General features: G+C 51.3%; 1 long non-coding RNA gene across 1 annotated transcript in view; it reads right to left on the bottom strand.

Annotated features, from left to right (window-relative positions):
* The window catches only part of LOC140391374 (uncharacterized), a 203,275-nt gene extending 199,183 nt beyond the window's left edge, over positions 1 to 4,092 (bottom strand). The window contains exon 1 of the long non-coding RNA XR_011935022.1: positions 3,656 to 4,092. This is a non-coding gene — a long non-coding RNA (uncharacterized lncRNA). The remainder of the gene's footprint in view (positions 1 to 3,655) is intronic.
* Positions 4,093 to 21,112: the final 17,020 nt, after the last annotated feature.

The raw sequence follows: 21,112 nt of genomic DNA, 5'->3' as shown, positions 1-21,112 counted from the left end.
ATTACTTAATGTCATGCATAAATTTAATATTGCCTCATTGCTTTTGTATTCTATGCCTCCGGTTATAAAACCAAGGATTCAATTGACCTTTTTTATGGATTTATTATCTTGCACTGTCTTTTTTAATGACCTATACATCTGGACATCAAGGTCACTTTGCTTAACTGCTCCATTTAAAACCTTGCCATATAATGAGGATGTTCTTAACCCTTTTCTTACTTCCAAAATATACGATTTAACTTGTTTATACCCTGAGCTGTAATTGTTAGCTTTCTATCTTGCGTGCTAACACACCTCCACATTCCTCAACATTGTTCGTTCACAATCCTCATTATGTTCTGTAAGTCCAACTCTACTCCAATTTACAGCACTGACATCTGAAAATGTCAATATCTATTCCACGATTTTTGATCTTGTTGATACACATAAACCCTTTGCAACACCACCACACCACTCCCCAAATTCACACCCCACCATCTCTGAAATTCTTTCTAATCCACGATCTCTTGCTTTCCTCAATTGTTTCTCCACTCATTCACATGTGAACTTTGCCGGGAGTATCTTGTTCCGGTTCTATATCTGCATGAACCACATCCGTGGCATTCAGTACATTACCTGTTGGGCTAAAATTTACTGAAAAGTAAAAGCGAGCTTGGCAGCATTCAAAAGTGGGACAGCAGCATCAGGCAACAGCAGATGTGTGGCTGAGTGAAAAATGTAGAGGTTGCTGTCCGAGATGTGCTCTTATGCCATAGGTCACACAAAGCATCTTTTCACCTGGTATTTAAAGGTTTCAAATGGCAGGAAATGATTGCACTTAGATTCAGATTAAAGTCATCGCAGAAAGATTACAGGGCCTGTCCATTTTCTTCGCAAGCAACCTTTTAAAAATCATCAAGCAATTTTTTTTCAAGATGAACCCTGGCAGATTTATGTGAAAAAATTATATCACGGAATATATGGTTCAAAGGTGGGTAAATGGATTTAAGGTGGAGGTCAGCCATTAAGGAGTTTAAAGATGAAATGGGTTCCAAGAGTTTAATGGCCCACCCCTGTCCATAGATTCTCTGAAAAATAACTGGCGCACATCCAGCCCTGATGGCTCTATAATTGCAGTATCCAACTTATCTATGAAAAGTGCTTAAAAGTTGTAGACTGTGTGATGCGGCTACTGAAAGGGTCACGTGACGGGAGGGTTGGCAGAGCACAAGCTCATATTGTTGTTCCAAGTCCTTGGTCATCAGGCCAAAGGGCCTGTTCCTGTGCTGTATTCTTCTTTGTTCTTTGTTCTTTATTAGAACACAGCACTGGTACAAAAATATGTATTTAATATCATCTCACTTTCCAATATTCGTTTGCCTCCTTAATCACTCAACAGGTCACTCAATGGGTCTTACTTATTATACAAAGAATAAAGAACAAAGAAATGTACAACACAGGAACAGGCCCTTTGGCCCTCCAGAGGAACAGGCCCTTCGGCCCTCCAAGCCTGCGCCGACCATGCTGCCCGACTAAACTAAAATCTTCTACACTCCCTGGGTCCGTATCCCCCTATTCCCATCCTATTCATGTAGTTGTCAAGATGCCCCTTAAACGCCACTATCATCCCTGCTTCCACCACCTCCTCCGGCAGCGAGTTCCAGGCACCCACAACCCTCTGAGTAAAAAACTTGCCTCGGACATCTCCTCTAAACCTTGCCCCTCGCACCTTAAACCTATGCCCCCTAGTAATTGACCCCTCTACCCTGGGAAAAAGTCTCTGACGATCCACTCTGTCTATGCCCCTCATAATTTTGTAGACCTCTATCAGGTCCCCCCTCAACCTCCTTTGTTCCAGTGAGAACAAACCAAGTTTATTCAACCTCTCCTCATAGCTAATGCCCTCCATACCAGGCAACATCCTGGGAAATCTCTTATGCACCCTCTCTAAAGCCTCCACATCCTTCTGGTAGTGTGGCAACCAGAATTGAACACTGTACTCCAAGTGTGGCCTAACTAAGGTTCTATATCTTACTGCTTAAATGCATTTGTCATTTTTTTATTTTTAAAGCCTCTCATGCATTTTGAGTTTTTTCCATGTTATTTCCCATGTATAATATCTCTGTAGCTTTCCCAAATGTTCTTTACATTTTGCCCTAATTTTACACCTTTCCTTATATGTCCTGGAATTGCTAAACGCCTTTCCATTGTATTTCGATTTAAAAAAAAAACTCTTTCACAGAATTAATGGCGTGAACCAGTGTTAATGACAATTTTTTTGTTTTATCGTCATCATTGGATTTTTATTGAAATTTCATTATCTTCCAGGGTGGGATTCAAACCCATATCTCCAGGAGCAAAGGTGGTGCACTCGGTAACCTCTAAGCCAGAAACTCTGGGCCCAAGTCCCACTTCGGGGCTCAATGAGCATGGAACGTGTGTTCATAACATGACCAGGCTGTAAGTCTTTCCAACACGCTTAACGTTAGGTGGTAAGGGTAGGAATGTTGGCTAATTGGCCATACCGTGAAGGCATTGGTGATGCACTGCTGCACTTTGTGTTATCCAATGGAGGTCCATGATTGCCAATGTCCTCTCAGACCATGGTGACTGCAGGAGGAGGATTCTGGGATCAGTCTCTATTAAATTGTGGTTACTGTTGCCTAATTGTGGTTAATGTTTCTTTACATTTTTGTCACTACTTTTTGTTCCATAAAGGTTGCATTCGCCTTTATTAAAAAACAAGAATGAAAATGAGACACAGCCCTACCACAGAGCTATAAAATTCCTCTCTTACTGGTTATCTAATGGCCTGGCATCTATCATGATTCTGCATCACCCTCATCTTGGACTATAAGAGATCAAATAAAGAGTTAGATCACCGTGAGGTACAATAGTGATACAACACCCCTTCACATCAGAATCAATTCTCTAGTAGAAGGCTCAAGCTGCTTAAACAAAGACAAAACAACCTTGTTATACTTGCTGGATCACAACAAGAAAACATGGGGGGTGGGATTCCCTGCTGACGTGATTCTCCATTTTGCCGGTGCCTGGGGGTTCCCCGACAGCGTGGGGCTGCCCCACAATGGGAAACCCCATTGACCGGCCGGCGTAACAGAGAATCCCGCCGGCAGGGCGGGGCAGAAAAGTGGTGCGGCGGGGCCGAGAATCCAGCCCATGATCGTACAGGGAGAGAATAGCAGCATTTAATAGGATCTCAGTCCTCGGCCCAACGCAAGCATTCTGCTGTTGAAAAAGTGAAGGCGAACCGAAGCTTGGGGAGTTCAAATTATTCAAAATGTTTTGATTCCCTGAATTTACAGCTTGGTGTGAAAACAATAGCAAATAAAACTTACTTCCACTGGAACGAAAAGCTTTAAAAAATGTTGCGTCGGAAAAATTAAGAGAATGCAGAGGAATGTAACGTAATGACTGGAACACTGCCTGACATCCACTTGTACCTTTTCTCAAAAGCACATGCTGTAAAACATTGCGTAATATTCTGAATAGAATTGGAACCATTAAACGCACAGAGCATGATATTGGAAAACATTAAGAAGCTTGGCATCAGTCAACCACATACTTTCTTGGTTTCATTCTTATTTATTCAATCGTTAAAAAAAAGTATTTTCAGCAATTAATGTCTTTCCACCCCCCACCCCCGCACTGTTACCTCAAGTCCCCTCAAGGAGCTATCCTTGATCCATCAATCGCAGACGCACATCGATCTCTTCCTCACTTCTCTCAACCCCTCCACTCACTCTGTGCCGTTGAGCAGTGTTTACCCAATGTCCAGTCTTGCATGGGCTACAATTAAATGAACTGCATCAATGCATGTTCGAGGCAGGATCAGGTTCAAGTCTTTCTCTGCTGAATCCTGCGACGGGGAGGAGCATCAACCAGGAGCTGGATCATCTGGGGGAAGGAATACCGGTCTCTCGGGCTCATGCCATATTGTCAACACCATAATGAGATATATCCTGCAGGGCGCCAATATTCTTAAATTGCTGAGCTTTCGGAACTCTTTCTTTCATGCATTAAAATAAAATCAGTGGTGCAAGAAATATTTGCTTCGAGACTTTCTCGGGACGTGTAGCAGACTGTTTGTAATTCATGTTGAAGCTTGTGGTACAGTGAGCACTGGTGAGGATAGTAGTTGAACTCGGGGATGACAGTCAGCAATTAACCAAGATTAGCGTATGAATAATGTCTGCAACTTCACTTGATTAAGCCCAAATGCCACAATGGAGGAAAGGGGACAGTGAGAAGCTTGAAAGCATCATCAGATGAAAGACTAAGGGCCAACAGTGCCCTCTGCTGGTATCGATGCCAGCGCCCGACATATAGATAAAGGAATGAGAGAGAACTCCCGACTGGAGTAAAGGAACTTTCAAGGATGCAGAATCACAGAAAAATACAGCACAGAAGAAGCCCTTTGACACATCGGGTCTGCACCAATGCGTGAAAAACACCTGGCCTGCTATCTAATCCCATTTGCCAGCACTTGGTCCATGGCCTTGAACATTAAGAATTGCCAAGTGCTCATCCACGTACTTGTTAAAGGATGTGAGGTAACTTTCCTCTATCACCCTCCCAGGCAGTGCATTGCAGACCGTCTCCACCCTCTGGGGAGAAACGTTTTTCCTCAAATCCTCCCGAAACCTCCTGCCCCTGACCTTGAACTTGTGCGCCCTCATAACTGACCCTTCAACTAAGGAGAACAGCTGCTCCCTATCCACCCAGTCCATGCCCCTCATAATCCTGTGCACCTCGATCAGGTCGCCCCTCAATCTTCTCTGCTCCAGCAAAAACAACCCAAGCCTATCCAACCTCACTTCATAACTTAAATGTTCCATCTCAGGCAACATCCTGGTGAATCGCCTCTGCACCCCCTTCAATGCAATCATATCCTTCCTATATTGTGGCGACTAGAACTGAACACAGCACTCCAGCTGTGGCCTCACCAAAATTCTATACAACTCCAACAGGACCTCTTTGCTTTTGTAATCTATGCCTTGTTTGATAAATGCAAGTGTCCCATATGCCTTTTTCACCACCCTATTAACATGCCCTTCTGCCTTCAGAGATCGATGGACAAACACGTCAAGATCCCCTTGTTCCTTGGAGGGATAGTAATAGAATAGAATCCATAGAATCCCTACAGTGCAGAAGGCAGTCATTCAGTCCATCAAGTCTGCAGTAACACTCTGAAAGAGCACCCTAGCCCAGGCCCACTCCCCCACCCTTTCCTTGTCACCCCACCTAACCTTTGGCCAAATGGCCTCCTTCTGCACTGTATGTTCTACTTTCAATGTTCTATGTTCGATGAAGGGGCAATTTAGCATGGCCAATCCACCTAATATGCACACCTTTATCCACCTTGAGCTGTGCCTTCAGGCACTCTCTCAGTGGAGCAGGGACTCCTCACCAGCTCAGGATCTCCGGCAATCTCAGTGCCAACTGGCGGACATTCAAGCAGAAATTTCAGCTTTATGTCAAAGCATCAGACCTCAATGGTGTGTTTGATGCACGGAAGATAGCTCTTTTCCTCACCACAGCGGGTGATCACGCCTTGGAAATATTCAACTCTTTACACTTCGCCGAAGACCAGGACAAGACAAAGTTTCAGACCATCCTGGACAAGTTTGACAGCCACTGTGAGGTGGACACGAACACAATCTTCGAGCGCTACATATTCAAGCAGCGATTGCAAGGTAAAGACGAATCCTTCAACTCATATTTAACTAACTTTAGACTGCTAGCGCAATCCTGCAACTTCGGTGATATCACTGACTCCATGATCAGACACCAAATCGTTTTTCGAGTTCACTCTGATCTGTCATGATATCCACATCAGCATATCATGGTGCAATCACACACACACTGATGGACAGGTAGTTGGACCAACCAGCACACACACAACATCGCAGCCAATCACCAGTGAGAGCACACGCACTATAAAACAGGGAACACCACAGTTCCCGCTCATTTTATCAGGCGATAGCTCAGAACACAGAGCTCACAGCGCGCCACTCAGACATAGACCATGTGCTGAGTGCCTCACTAAGATAGTGATAGGGCTGGGTCCACAGGTTAGCTGGTAAAGCACGTTCCCAAGCCAGCAGTTAGTAGTTGTCATTGTTAAGACAATAAAACAGACTTGTACCACCTACAGCCGTGTTGGATCATTTGTGCGTCAGAACACCCAACACGACATGATACCAGTAGTGGACGCAAACCAGCGACTGTGAGACCTACCTGCACCCTTTCAGAAATCCACCATCCTGCTCCATGGAAAACATCAGCCCGCCGCAGCCACTCCGAATCGCTGGTAACCTCGGCGTAAACTGGAAGCTGTTTAAACAGCGCTTCCAGCTCTTCCTAGAAGCCACAGACAGGGAGAATGCATCGGACACCAGGAAGATCGCCCTCCTCCTCTCCACGGCAGTGAACAGGCCATCCACATCTATAACTCCCTGGAATTCGCGGAAGGCGAGGACAAGACAAAATATAAGACGGTGCTTCTGAAGTTCGAGGAACACTTCAGCGTGGAAGTCAATGAGAGCTTCGAGGGGTAACTCTTCCAGCAGCGCCTACAGGGTAAGGATGAGCCTTTCCAATCTTACTTGACACACCTCCGTATCCTTGCGCAGTCCTGCGACTATGAGGCCACCTCCGACTCCATGATACGGGATCAGATAGTTTTTGGGGTCATCGCGGACACCCTACGCCAGCAGCTCCTTAAAATAAAGCGCCTCACCCTAGCGACTGCCATCGAGACCTGCGTCCTCCATGAGAACGCGACCAGCCGGTACTCCCAAATCCAGGCGGCTGAAACGGCACGGCACGGGTCCTACGAGGCGGAGCCGGTCCAGTCGATCGAGTTCCTCCCGGCCCGCGGCCCGGATTAGGGCGGCCATTTTGCACGTTTTCCGAGGCCTCCCGCGCTTGTACGCGCCAAAAGAGGGGACGTTGGCGCAGAGGGACGTGATGCAAGGCGCGCTCTACGCAGGACCGCACCGCGCATGCGAAATGACACATTATCCTGGTCACCAGTAGCCTACGCATCAAGGGCGATGACGCCCACTGAAACCAGATATGCACAGATTGAGAAGGAGTGCTTGCGTCTTCTCACCGGCATCCTCACATTTTATGATTATGTCTATGGCCTGCCGACATTCACCGTCGAGACGGATCATAGGCCTCTGGTCCACATCATCCACAAGGACCTGAACGACATGACACCTCGGTTGCAGAGAATCCTGCTTAAACTTAGGAGGTATGACTTCAACTTGGTGTACACACCTGGCAAGGACCTCATCATCGCAGATGCATTGTCCCGCTCCGTCACCTCGCCCAGTGAGCCGCTGGAGATCATCCAGCACATCGAAACACAGGTGCAGCTGTGTGCTAGCACTCTCCCAGCGACAGATGAGAAGGTAGTTTTCATCCGTGATGAGACAGCCAAGGGCCCCCTCTTGCAGCGCGTCAGCCACAACCTAACCAATGGCTGGCAGAAAGGGCATTGCCCACAATTTTACAAAGTGAAGGACGACCTGACGATGATTGATGGTATCTTCCTCAAGCTGTACAGGATTGTCATTCCGCTCAGTCTCCAGAGCTTGGTGCTGCGCCAGATTCATGAGGGACACCTAGGCGTCGAGAAGTGCAGACCCAGAGCCCGGCAAGCTGCCTACTGGCCCGGCATCAGCCAGAACATCACGAACATGGCCCTGAACTGTGCTACCTGTCAGCGGTTCCAGCCAGCGCAGAGCAAGGAGACGCTCCAACAGCATGACATAGTGACCTCTCCGTGGTCCAAGGTTGGCATCGACCTCTTTCATGCGAATGGTCGCGACTACGTATTGATCATCGACTATTTCTCGAATTACCCTGAGGTGCTGAAGCTCCCGGACCACACCTCTCGGACCGTCATCAAAGCCTGTAATGAGACGTTCTCAAGGCATGGCATCCCATTCACCATCATGAGCGTCTTTACCAGTCGAGAATGGTTCACGTTTGCCAGGTCATACAATTTCCAGCATGTCATCTCCAGTCCGCACTATCCGCAGTCCAATGGAAAAGTCGAGAAAGGAGTGCCCAGTTCGCGTCCAGGGCAACTCTATTGTCCACTGGCATGTCGCCGGCTCAACTCCTGATGAACAGGGACCTGTGGACGACGCTTCCAGCCATACACCTGCCCAACCTGGGTCACCTCCCGGTGCTGCAGAAGATGAAGCAGTTCAGAGACCGTCAAAAGCAGGCCATGCCACCAATCTGGCCGTGCTACCCCCAGCAGACACTGTCAGGATCCAGATACCGGATGGTGGGTGGTCTGCCCCGGCTGTCGTTGTTCGACAGGCCGCGCCCCGCTCTTATGTTGTACGTACGGCTGATGGCTCCATCGTACGAAGGAATCGACGGGCACTGCGCAAAGTTGCCTGCCCGCAACCACTTTCTCCTCCATTTCCTTTTGTTGAATTGCCACCTCCTGATACCTCGCACCACAAGGCCAGCAGTCAGGCTTCCATCCCACCTGTCAGGCACCGTCGCCACCTCTCCACCAGTCAACCAGGATCAGACGCAAGCCTCAGAGACTGGACTTGTGAACATTTGTTTTGTTTGCTCTGTTCTGTTGTCGTCCATCAGTCACGTTAGACAGACTCATTCACATGTAAACGCATTCACATACGCCAACAAAACATAAACAAAAGGGGAAATGTCATGATATGCAAACATGCAGCTAATGAACACATAGAATAGGACATGACCAATGGCAGTCAGGACACTCAGGGGTGGTATCTCACTATAAAAGAGATGAGGCACTCACACCCCGCCTCTTTCCACAGACTAACATCTCCAGAGTGAGACAGGGTGTATCACACCCCAGCACGTGGCTTAGAGCAAGGCTGGTTCAGTTAGACTGAGTTACTACATTTAGATTAGCAGAGAGTTGAACTCATTGAAAACTGTGCTAATAGTTCAATAAAACACATTGAACTCACTTCAAAGTCTGAAGCATCTTTTACTCGAAACTACATCAAGTGGCAGCTTGTGTTATTCCAAATTACATAACACGACAAAACTCTTCCATGGTTACGTTGCCCGCATAAATGCTTCCAATCATTTCCCATAAACACAAGTGCAGTAGAGCATATTCCAGGCCATCACAGAACCATCTCTGCCTTAGACCTATTTCGACAACGCATCCCAGGGGCGAAGTTCTCCAGAAACGGCGCGATGTCCACCGACTGGCGCCCAAAACGGCGCCAATCAGACGGGCATCGCGCCGCCCCAAATGTGCGGAATGCTCCGCATATTTGGGGGCCGAGCCCCAACATTGAGGGGCTAGGCCGACGCCGGAGGAATTTCCGCCCCGCCAGCTGGCGGAAACAGCCTTTGTTGCCCCGCCAGCTGGCGCGGAAATGACATCTCCGGGCGGCGCATGCGCGGGAGCGTCAGCGGCCGCTGACAGTTTCCCACGCATGCACAGTGGAGGGAGTCTCTTCCGCCTCCGCCATGGTGGAGACCGTGGCGGAGGCGGAAGGGAAAGAGTGCCCCCATGGCACAGGCCCGCCCGCGGATCGGTGGGCCCCGATCGCGGGCCAGGCCACCGTGGGGGCACCCCCCAGGGCCAGATCGCCCCGCGCCCCCCCCCCCCCAGGACCCCGGAGCCCGCCCACGCCGCCTTGTCCTGCCGTTCAAAAGGTGGTTTAATCCACGCCGGCGGGACAGGCAATTTATCGGCGGGACTTCGGCCCATCCGGGCCGGAGAATCCAGCGGGGGATCACGCCAACCGGCGCGGCCCGATTCCCGCCCCCGGAGACTTCGGCAACCGGCGGGGGCGGGATTCACGCCAGCCCCCAGCGATTCTCCGACCCGGCGGGGGGGTCGGAGAATGATGCCCCATGTTTGACTGAAATCTGGAACTCATCAGGCTGAATTTAGTGCAGGCGTTGGACGTCTCATTGCCAGTTCGATAGCCAGTGGGAGCCCTGTCCACAGGCCTTCCTGCCATGGACTTAATTGCTGTGGAAGTGGGAGGGCGGTTGGGCCACAATCCACATTCCTGCCCAATAAAATGCCCCTTCTATCAACCTTACACAGGGGAGGGCATTAAATTCCACCCATTGCGTGTGCTGGTCTCACAGACAGCCGAGACCATTGATGTAGATGGTGCGAGCTCTCTGTCCTGCACAACCCTGAGTTGGTCAGGCCGAAATGTAATTAACTCTGAATGCCTCCTCTGCAGGGGTCGAGCAATCCCAAACTGCTGTGAGACAAGGCAACCTGCACAACTGGGAAAGAGCCAATAAATGTCATTTTCATCCACATCGTGAGAACAATCGTTAAAAAAAGAAGTTTCCTGCAGGTGCAAGCGAAACAATGGGAGGTAGTTCCTGAAATGGCCTCGTTCGGCCATCAGGCCAGCTCAATGAGGAACGGTGTAACTCACAAAATGGGAAACCTAACTGAAGTAAGAATAATAATTGAAATGCAGCAGGTGCTTAGTTCAAACAATGTCGTATGTAAGTAATTTTTTTACCAGTCTGCGGGTAGCTATTGAATTTTTTTTTTCCCAGAGTAATCAACTCTTAAGCTGCAGCACAGAGAGACAGTTGAGTCAGCATGCTGCATATTAAACATGTGCGGATTAGTGACTGAAATAAATACAGAAAGTGCACCTTCTGCCCTTGTCTTTCTGGTTACTGGTGCCGGTGAGTTGAGGGGATTCTGCAAAAGAAGGCAAGGTGAGTTTCTGCGGTAAAGCAGAGAACAAAATGCAGCCATTGGCACACCAGTGCTGGGAGGATAGCGGCTTAGGCAACACTTTAGCCTGGATGGTGTCGAGCTCCCTGCTGGTGTAGCTGCACCCATCCAGTCAAATTCATCACATTCCTGATTGTGCCTCGTAAATGATGGCGAGGTTTTGAAGATTCACAATTTTGGACACTAAGGGCAATTTATCATGGCCAATCCACCTAACCTGCACATCTTTGAACTGTGGGAGTAAACCGGAGCACCCGGAGGAAACCCACGCACACACGGGGAGGATGTGCAGACTCCGCACAGACAGTGACACAAGCCGGGAACCGAACCTGGGACCCTGGAGCTATGAAGCAATTGTGTTATCCACAATGCTACCGTGCTGCCCAGGTAAGCAACAGAACACCCACATTTGCGCTGTTCTGTTTGCCAAAGTGTTTACGTGGTTGGCCCAATCTGCTTTCTTATCAATATTGTGAACCAAGGTATTGTCATGGGCGATGGCGGCACAGTATCACAGTGGTTAGCACTGTTGCTTCCCAGCGCCAGGGTCCCAGGTTTTATTCCCGGCTTGGGTCAGTCTGTGCGGAGTTGGCACGTTCTCCCTGTATCTGCGTGGATTTCCTCCGGATGTGATGTTTACTGTGATGTTTAATGCAACATTTTATTTTACTCATTCATGGGATGTGGGCATCCCCGGCTGGGCTAGCATTTAGTGTCCATCCCTAATTGCCCTTGAGAAGGTGGTGATGAGCTGCCGCCATGAACCACCACAGTCCATGAGGTGTAGGTGCACCCATTATTCAGGAGGGAGTTCCAGGATTTTGACCCAATGACCGTGAAGGTGCAGAGATACATTTCCAAGTCAGGATGGTGTGTGACTTGGAGGGGAACTCACATCTGCTGCCCTTGTCCTTCTAGGTGGTAACGGTCATGCATTTGGATGACGCTGTTTAAGGGGGCTAGTCTGTGGGACAACTCTCCCAATTTTGCCACAAGATGTTAGTAAGGAGGACTTTGCAGGACTTTGCCACTGTTATTTCAAATGCTGAAGTTGATGCCAGGTGGTCCATCCCTTAATTCCTTATATAACTGAGCGGCTTGCTACATCATTTCAGATGGCATTTAAGAGCCAATCACATTACTGTGGGCCTGGAGTCACATATGAGGTCAGACCAGGTAAGGATGGCAGATGGGTTTTTCCAACAAACAACAATGGTTTCATGGCCATCAGCAGACTTTGAATTCCAGATGTTTTTTTATTGATTCAAATTCCACCATCTGCCATGCCTTGGTGCATTACCACAAGTCTCTGGATTACTAATGCAGTTACGATACCCTTGTGTTACTGCTTCCCCCAGCTTTCCAAAAAATGCTTAATACTTCCAAAGATGTGCAGGTTAGGTGGATTGGCCATGATAAATTGCCCTTAGTGACCAAAAAGGTTAGGAGGGGTTATTGGGTTACAGGGTGTGGCGCACAAAGACTCCGTGAGACGAATAGAGTGAAGTCGATGAGGCTTTATTAAGCGTGTCTGTTCCCCAGCAGCCCGATAGTAAACTGGCCTGTGGGGGAAGGCACCGGCTTCTTATACTTCGCCTTCAGGGCGGAGCATGAGGTCAACGGCCAATCAGGACCCGGGATCTGTCAGCCAATGACATTAGGGCTTCCAGTCCCACATGACCCCCAATACATACTACCATACAGGGATAGGGTGGAAGTGACGGCTTAAGTGGGTCGGTGCAGACTCGATGGGCCAAAAGGCCTCCTTCTGCACTGTATGTTCTATGTTCGATGTTCTGGAGGGCTGTTGGAGTCACCTGCCGTAGTTTCAGCAGAAGAGCTGGGAAAACCCTGGAAAAGTTGACATAAGAGTTCCCACAGCAACTTTTTTAAAAGGAGCATGGGAGCGAATTGAGGAGTCCTCGCCAATTTTCCCTCAGCAAACACCACTAAAACAGATGATCTTATTGTCACCTCACTGCTGCTCACGAGACCTTGGTGTTCGCAAACTGGCTGCTGCGTTTCCCTATGCCACATCACTGACTAATCTTTAAAATTGTTATATATGCTGTAAAGCTCTTTGGAACATCCTGATGTCATGATCAGTGCCAGGTAAATGAAAGTTGTTCCCTTGATTTACAGACTTCCCTTTGTTCGAGGGGAGTCTAATTTTGATGAACCGTGAGGAATTTTGTGGCTGAGTTTGTGCCAGAAGTTCCAATCTGGTGAGCGTCCTGAATCCTCCAACTTCACATCCCATTACTGTCAAGGTCAAAAACAGAAAATGCTGGATCATCTCAGCAGGTCTGACAGTACGGCAGCACGATAGCACAAGTGGATAGCACTGTGGCTTCACAGCGCCAGGGTCCCAGGTTCGATTCCCTGCTGGGTCACTGTCTGTGCAGAGTCTGCACGTTCTCCCCCTGTCTGCGTGGGTTTCCTCCAGGTGCTCCGGTTTCCTCCCACAGTCCAAAGACGTGCAGGTTAGGTGGATTAGCCATGATAAATTGCCCTTAGTGACCAAAAAGGTTAGGAGGGGTTATTGGGTTAGGGGGATAGGATGGAAGTGAGGGATTAAGTGGGTCGGTGCAGACTCGATGGCCCAAATGGCCTCCTTCTGCACTGTATGTTCTATGTTCTATCTGGGGAAAGAGAAAAGAGGCTTTGAGTCTGGACGACCCTTTGTCAAAGCTTTGACAAAGAGTCAGCCAGACTCGAAGCGTGAGCTCCCCTCTCTCTCCACAGATGCTGTCAGACCTGCTGAGATCGTCCAGCATTTGTCCAAAGTGATCATGGAGGGACACCTCTTCCAGGGGAGGATCAATGTAGCCTGGCAGCCCACATGTGCCAGAGCTATGGGGGAGCTTCGCAGGATCCATTGTCCACCCAATCCAATCTCCCCTCCTTAACTTCCACCCTAAGCCTAAGTTTGCTTGGTCCAGGCTGACATGAGCCGGCCACATTGCTGACTGAAAACACCAGTCGGTATAGGAATGGGACTTTAATAGGCCCCATATTTATTGTTAGTTGCCCTGAATTGGTTACTGGTTGGGAAGCAGCAGACCGCCAATCTGACCCGAAGCCACCCTGACTGAAAATAGTTTGGGGTGGGGTTGCCGGTACGGATAGGATAAGTGTGAAATTTCAAATTTCATATTTCACCAACTGCACTGGTGGGATTCGAACTCAGTTCTCCAGAGCATTACCCTGGGTCTCTGAATTACTAGTCTTCCGATAGCTTTTCTCCCCCTTGCTTATCAAAGACGCTGCTCCCGCTGCCTTTTGAGGAAGAGTTCCAGAGACTCACGACTCTCTGAGAGAAAAGACGGGAGCAATTCAGTGGCCTCGGAGCGCTCAAATGAGAGCGCGACGAGGCCGGTGAATAGCAGGAGAGGCCAAAAACGAGAACCGAGCCAGGCGCCAAACTGTTTTGCGATGCAACTGGCCCGCTCCCCTTCACAAAATCGTGATCCTGCCGTAGCGTGCCGAGAAACCAATAATCACCACTTAAGATCGATCTCCAAACAATTAACCGAGCCACCCCATATCCAATGGCCTCCGGTGATCCAACCATCTCCCCAGCAAGTGGCCATGCTGACACCGATTAATACTCCTTTTGAAAAATGTGAACCTGGCGAAATGTCTGCTGTGGGGATCTGAGGAGTTGGGTTGACATATTCGCTCACAGGCAAAGAGCCCGTGGGCACTGGGCTTGCTGCTGCTATGCTTTGGGGTGGGGTGGGGGGGACGGATGACTGGGGGGGTGCGGGGGAATGGGGGGTATGCAAGCCCGGTTGGATTGGGCCGGGATTGGCGGTATCAGATCTGGGGGGGTGGGGGGCTCTGCTCAGGTCTTCCATGCCTACCCGTGGATTGTGTGTACCCATTCCGGGGGCAGCCTAGTCCCTGCCTGTCTGCCCCACCGACCACTCATAGCTCCCACTGACTGCAGATGCCTCTGGCTACGTGACTGAAGGCTATTGCTAATAGGGAATTGGCAATTGTAGTTAAGTGAGCACTTCACACATCACAAGTGGATCCCCGTGAGTAGGCGGGCCATGTGGCATGTGCAACTTATTGCCTAGCATCCCATTCAGACCATGATACCTGGACACTGTGCATGGACACTGGGGAGGCACCACCACACACACACCCAGCAGTCAACCTCCAAACACCCAATGGGATGGGCCGCGGTCGGGGTATGGTGACGTTCTGTTCGGGTATCTGGAGTGCAGGTTGTGGGGTCCAGTGAGCAGGGTCCCTCTGCAGCCGGTTGTGTGTGGGAAGGGCATGCTGGGGGGTGGGGGGTCATGGGGGGTTGCAGGACCCCATGTCTGGGGAGATGGGGCATGGGTTTGGTGGTCGACCTGCATCATGTTACAAAGAGCCAGAGGCGTCATACTGGTTATGGTGAGGGATTTTTAATTTTGTTGCTGACAAGTGCACACCATTGCCCCACTCTCCTGATGGTGTCACCCCACACTCCCTTCCACCCCCCTCCTCTTCCCCCCAAAGCTCACTGCCGTCCTTGCCCCCTACCTACCTCCCCCGCCAAGTTCCCTCTTGTTGTGTTGGGTGCTCTGGATCCGTGGAACACATACAGGTCACCACCACTTGAAATAGTACAACACTATTTTATTGAATCATTAACTTTTTTATACATACTCAGACTGTGGGTTAATACGATACTAGATTTAACTAAAGACCTTTGCCTTGTCCTAACCAGTCGATGCACTCAGCACATGATGAATGTCTGTGTTGCAGGCTGTGAGCTCTGTCCTCCTAGCTAGCTGCAGCTCGAATGAGCGGGAACTCTGATGCCCCCTGTCTTTATAGTGCTTGTGCTCTAACTGCTGATTGGCTGCGGTGTTGTGTATTTGATTGGTCCCACTGTGTGTCCATCAGTGTGTGTCTGCACCATGATATACTGGTGTATATTATGACACCTCTCAGTGATCGTCGATGTGCTTTGCCTTCCTAGCTCTACCACTGCGTTGAGGTATATTCATAGGGTACATAACAGAGGTGGGGGCAGCCAGCTGCTTACCATGTCATATGACCTTTTATACCACTGGCGGGCATCCTCTGGGGGCTCTGGGGCCAGAGGGCCACGGCGCATTTGCCGGCTGTTTCGGCTGCTGACTGCGAGACACGGCGTTGTCAGAGGGTTGGACCTCGGGGAAGCTGGTGGCCATGTCACCACTCCATAGGAGTGGGTCGGGTTGGCACAAAGGTATGCAGAGGGACTGGTAGTATTGAGGAAGCAGGGGGCCTGCAGAAGGACTTGGACAGGCTACGAGAGTGGGAAAAGCAGTGGCAGATGGAATACAATGTGAGGTTATGCACTTTGGGAAGAAGAAGAGAGGCAGAGACTATTTTCTAAATGGGAAAAGGCTTAGGAAACTAGAAGCACAAAGGAATTTAGGAATGCTAGTTCAAGATTCTCTTCAGGTTAATGTGCAGGTTCAGTCGGAAGGCAAATACAATGTTAGCATTCATGTCAAGAGGGCTAGAATACAAGACCAGGGAGGTACTCCTGAGGCTGTATAAGACTCTGGTCAGACCCCATTTGGAGCATTGTGAGCACTTTTGTGCCTCGTATCTAAGGAAGGATGTGCTGGCATTGGAAAGGGTCCGGAGGAAGTTCGCAAGAATGATCCCCGGAATGAAGAGCTTATCATATGAGAAGTGTTTGAGGACTCTGGGTCTGTACCCGTTGGAGTTTAGAAGGTTGAGGGGGTTCTTATTGAAACTTACAGGATACTGAAAGGCCTGGATCGAGTGGACATGGAGAGGATGTTTCCACTAGTGGGAAAAACTAGAACTAGCCGTGATTGAATGGCGGAGCAGACCTGATGGGCCGAATGCCTAATTCTGCTCCTATGTCTCATGGTCTTATGGCGCCCACTGCCCTCTCCTCCCGGTCAGACCCCACTCGATTAAGCCCTGGCTGTCCCAGTGTCTTCTGACTGTGCCAGCCTTGGCGGTTCCCCATTGTCTGCACCATGGTGTCAACGTCCTTGGCGATGCTCCTCAGTGACTGGGCCATGCCCTACAGTGCCTCGGCAATGCCCACCTGCGACTGGGGCAAGCTCCGCAACGCCTTGGCCATTCCCATCTCAGAGCGCAGGTTGCTGCAAAGGAATTATTTCTAGTGTGTGACCAATCATCAAGTGTCTTAAAGAAGATTTCTACTTCACTTGGAAATGTGCCTAATGCATTAGCAAACCTGTCAAAGTGACTCCATACCCCGCAGATATGCCATCATCTATGGGGTCACAAATCGTTGCCATCAAGCTGCCATCTGCAGCTTGGCACTGGCACCAATATCTGCACCAATGAGTGGTTCAGAAAGGTCCTTTTTCTGAAAATGCTACCCTTCAGAAATCTTGAACTATAGTTTTATCAGCCATTACAGGAGACAAGGTGACCTTCCGGATGCTTCCAATGCCAACATCTGTACATGGGTAATCATGCGGTGAAACTCTCCAGTGCACTCCCCCTTAGCTCACCAACCTGGCCCCACTGACAATTAATCTATGTGACAATAGAGTGAGTGACAATGTTGGTATGCCTGGTTAGATTGGGACCTGACTCAGCTTCTCATAATACAACTAGAGAGAGAGAGAAGGCAGCTTGCAATGGTGCCCTAAGGAGCAATCTCCACAAAAAGGCTTTCAGTGGAAGAACTGATATGATAAAGTGCCCCAGTGACACACCAATCACAGAAAGCGTGTTAATGGATTAAATGAGCTGTAACATTCAACTACATTAGATGGGAAGATTCTTTTAAGCTGAATGATTGTGATGATATGTATACTTCTAGGGGAAGCTTGAAGTATAAATTGTACCCTGCTACAAATTGAAAATGGTACGGTGCAAAAGGACTTTAAGGCCATAGAACTTGTAACTACTAACTACAAGTATCTCGGTGTCACAGTGGATGATAAATTAAATTGGAGGGAACAGTGTACAGATGGAGTAATCAAGGGACATCCATGACCATACTACCTCCGAAAGTTACAATTCTTTCAAGTGAATCTTACAATCATGAAACTCTTCGATAAGACTGTAGTTCAGAAAGTTATCCTTTCCGGTTGCTTCTTTGTGTCTCAGGAAAATAGAATTTTTAATGGTACAATGGAACCAAAAGCAGGAGGGGAATGTGATGAGCAGAGATTCTGGACAAAACCTGCTTCCAGAGAAATATGATAGAAACAAAGAGTGTCTTGAACAATGAGAGTCATCCCTTGTTTCAGTATTGCTGTGGGATATGTTCAAGGAAAAGGTTACAATCCCTCAGATGCAGGTCAAATAAGTTCCCAAATTATTTTCCCTTGCCTACAAGAGTTCTTAACAGGAGTCTGATGCATGAATGAGGAGATGTAGAGAGGGTGGGATTCAGAGGCTGATTATTTTAATACATAATAGCTCGGCACAAGGGGAATCGGGGGGAAAATTCTCTCTCTCCCCCCCACCCCACACTGGGTGGGAGAATCGCCGGGGTGCCGCGCGTGACCCGCTACGCCGCCCTGACACCCGCACATGATTCTCCCCCCCCCCCCCCAAACCGGCGCGGCGAGAAGCACGGCTGGCCACTCGGAGAATTGCCGCTCGCCGTTTGCAACGGGCGAGCGGCGATTTCTCCGGCCTGGATGGGCCGAGCGGCCTGCCCAACACGATGGGTTCCCGCCGGCGGCCTCAGGGAGGACGGCAACCAAGGCCCACCGCGCGTAAATGACGTGACGCCGCTCCTGGCCCTCCGGGGGCAGGAGAACAGGGGGCTGGGAGCGGGCTCCGACGCCGGAGTGAAACATTCCGATTTTCACTCCGGCGTCGCACTTAGACTCCCGATGGGAGAATTGCACCCACGACACCTCAACCTTACAGCAGGTACTCCTACTCCTCAAGGAATCAGGCAGGGGTCACCCATAGGGAGGAGGACCATCCGATGGGCAACATGGGGTCATCCACCCAGGAGATGACAAGATTGTGCAGTCGCTCCCAATCCCCCTGGGCTGTGACCCCATCAGCTGCAGCTGCACAGGCTGGGAAGTTGCCCCACAACAAGAGAACCATAGCAGACTGGGGGCGAAATTCTCCGTTATCGGCGCAAAGTCCGCCGATCGGCGCAAAAAACGGCGCAAATCCGACTTGCGTCACGTCGGAAAAATGGGTCGAAAGTCTCCGGACCGAAATGGGCTAGCAGCGACGTGACGGGATCCGCGCTTGCGCACATGGTTCACGGCTCATAAGGCCACGCTGCTCCCCCCCACCCGACCGGAACACCCGACCGGAACACCCGACTGGATGGCTGGCCGCCGCTCAGCCCCGAGGTTCCAGTCATGGGATGTGGAGGCGCTCCTGGACGCAGTGGAGCAGAGGAGGGAGGCCCTGTATCCCGGGCATTGCCGCAGAGTTGCCCCACGCCACAGCCGGCGTCTGTGGAGGGAGGTGGCAGAGGCCATCACAGCTGCGGCCCTGACAACACGGACAGGCACCCAGTGCCACAAGAAGGTGAACGACCTTGTCAGAGCAGGCAGGGTGAGCCTCCCCCAAATCCCCCCCCTCCTGCATATCCCCCCTCCCCCATATCCCCCCTCCCCTATATCCCCCTCCCCATATCCCCCCTCCCCAATATACCCCATATCCCCCCTCCCCAATATCCCCCCTCCCCCACATCCCCCCTCCCCCATATCCCCCCTCCCCCATATACCCCCTCACCCATAACCCCCTCCCCCATATACCCCCTCCCCATATCCCCCTCCCCATATCCCCCCTCCCCCATATCCCCCATTTCACCCCTCCCCCCATATCCCCCTCCCCCATATCCCCCTCTCCCATATCCCCCCTCCCCATATACCCCCTCCCCCATATCCCCCTCCCCCATATCCCCCTCCCCCATTTCCCCCTCCCCATATCCCACCTCCCCATATCCCCCCTCCCCAATATCCCCCCTCCCCCATATCCCCCCTCCCCCATATCCCACCTCCCCATTTCCCCCTCCCCCATATCCCCCCTCCCCAGGAGGATGGGGGGGTCCGTGCCGGGGAGGGTGATGGAGGGGGTCCGTGCCGGGGAGGGGGATGGGGGGGTCCGTGCCGGGCAGGGGGATGGGGGGGTCCGTGCATCGATGGGATGCACCCGTGCGGTGTCGGCCTGGGTGGCACGCATGACCGGCACCACTTCCAGCTCCTGGACATGGGTGGACTCCTCCACCTGCGACTGCAGCCGCCGCAAGATGGACGTCACCCTCTTCGCTCGTCTCCGGGTCGGTGGTTGCATCGGATCTATGTGTGGGTGTGGTAACTCCAGGAACCCGGGATCCATCTGGGCGGCAAATGTTCGCTTGGGCTGGGCTGCCCTCCGACCGCCCGGCCCCTCTGCTGCTCCTACCTCCACCTGCTGTACCGGGACGGCTGTGTTGTGCGCACCAGTGAGTGTACCAGACGCCTCATCACTAAAGTGCCCAACCGAGGTGAGTGTTTCTGCGATGGTGGAGGGTGTTGGTGACAGCAGTGGCGTTGTGTCATGCTCTTCGTCCCACTCTGAGTCCATGGCACTTTGGGGTGGGGGTTCGTCTCCACCCATCCACTCTGAGTCACTGTCCGGTATTTCGTCTTCCTGGGTCGTGCTGTCCCGGGTAGGGGTGTCTTGGGTATGGGTGTCCTGGGTAGTGGTGTCCTGGGTAGTGGTGTCCTGGCTCGGATGTGACGGGGGCCTGTGGCTGCCCCCCTCGACGCTGGGTGGCACACGACTGCCTAGTCGCTCCCGCACGTCATGGGGGTGTTGTCTCCCTGTTGCTCCAGGTCTCTCCGTCTCCCGTGGTGTGCGAGGGGCATCCTGCGGGCATCGCATGTCGGAGGGTCCGGGTCTCTCCGTCTCCCGTGGTGTGCGAGGGGCATCCTGCGGGCGTCGCATGCCGGAGGGTCCGGGTCTCTCCACCTCCCGTGGTGTGCGAGGGGCATCCTGCGGGCGTCGCATGCCGGAGGGTCCGGGTCTCTCCGTCTCCCGTGGTGTGCGAGGGGCATCCTGCGGGCGTCGCATGCCGGAGGGTCCGGGTCTCTCCATCTCCCGTGGTGTGCGAGGGGCATCCTGCGGGCGTCGCATGCTGGAGGGTCCGGGTCTCTCCGTCTCCCGTGGTGTGCGAGGGGCATCCTGCGGGCGTCGCATGCTGGAGGGTCCAGGTCTCTCCGTCTCCCGTGGTGTGCGAGGGGCATCATGCGGGCGTCGCATGCCGAAGGGTCCGGGTCTCTCCGTCTCCCGTGGTGTGCGAGGGGCATCCTGCGGGCGTCGCATGCCGGAGGTTCCGGGTCTCTCCGTCTCCCGTGGCCTCCGAGGGGCATCCTGCGGACGGTC

Source organism: Scyliorhinus torazame, chromosome 15 (genome assembly GCF_047496885.1).
Source record: "Scyliorhinus torazame isolate Kashiwa2021f chromosome 15, sScyTor2.1, whole genome shotgun sequence".
Classification (NCBI taxonomy): Eukaryota; Metazoa; Chordata; class Chondrichthyes; order Carcharhiniformes; family Scyliorhinidae; genus Scyliorhinus; species Scyliorhinus torazame.
Note: the sequence above shows the minus strand (reverse complement) of the source record. Positions and strands in the feature narration are given on the sequence as shown.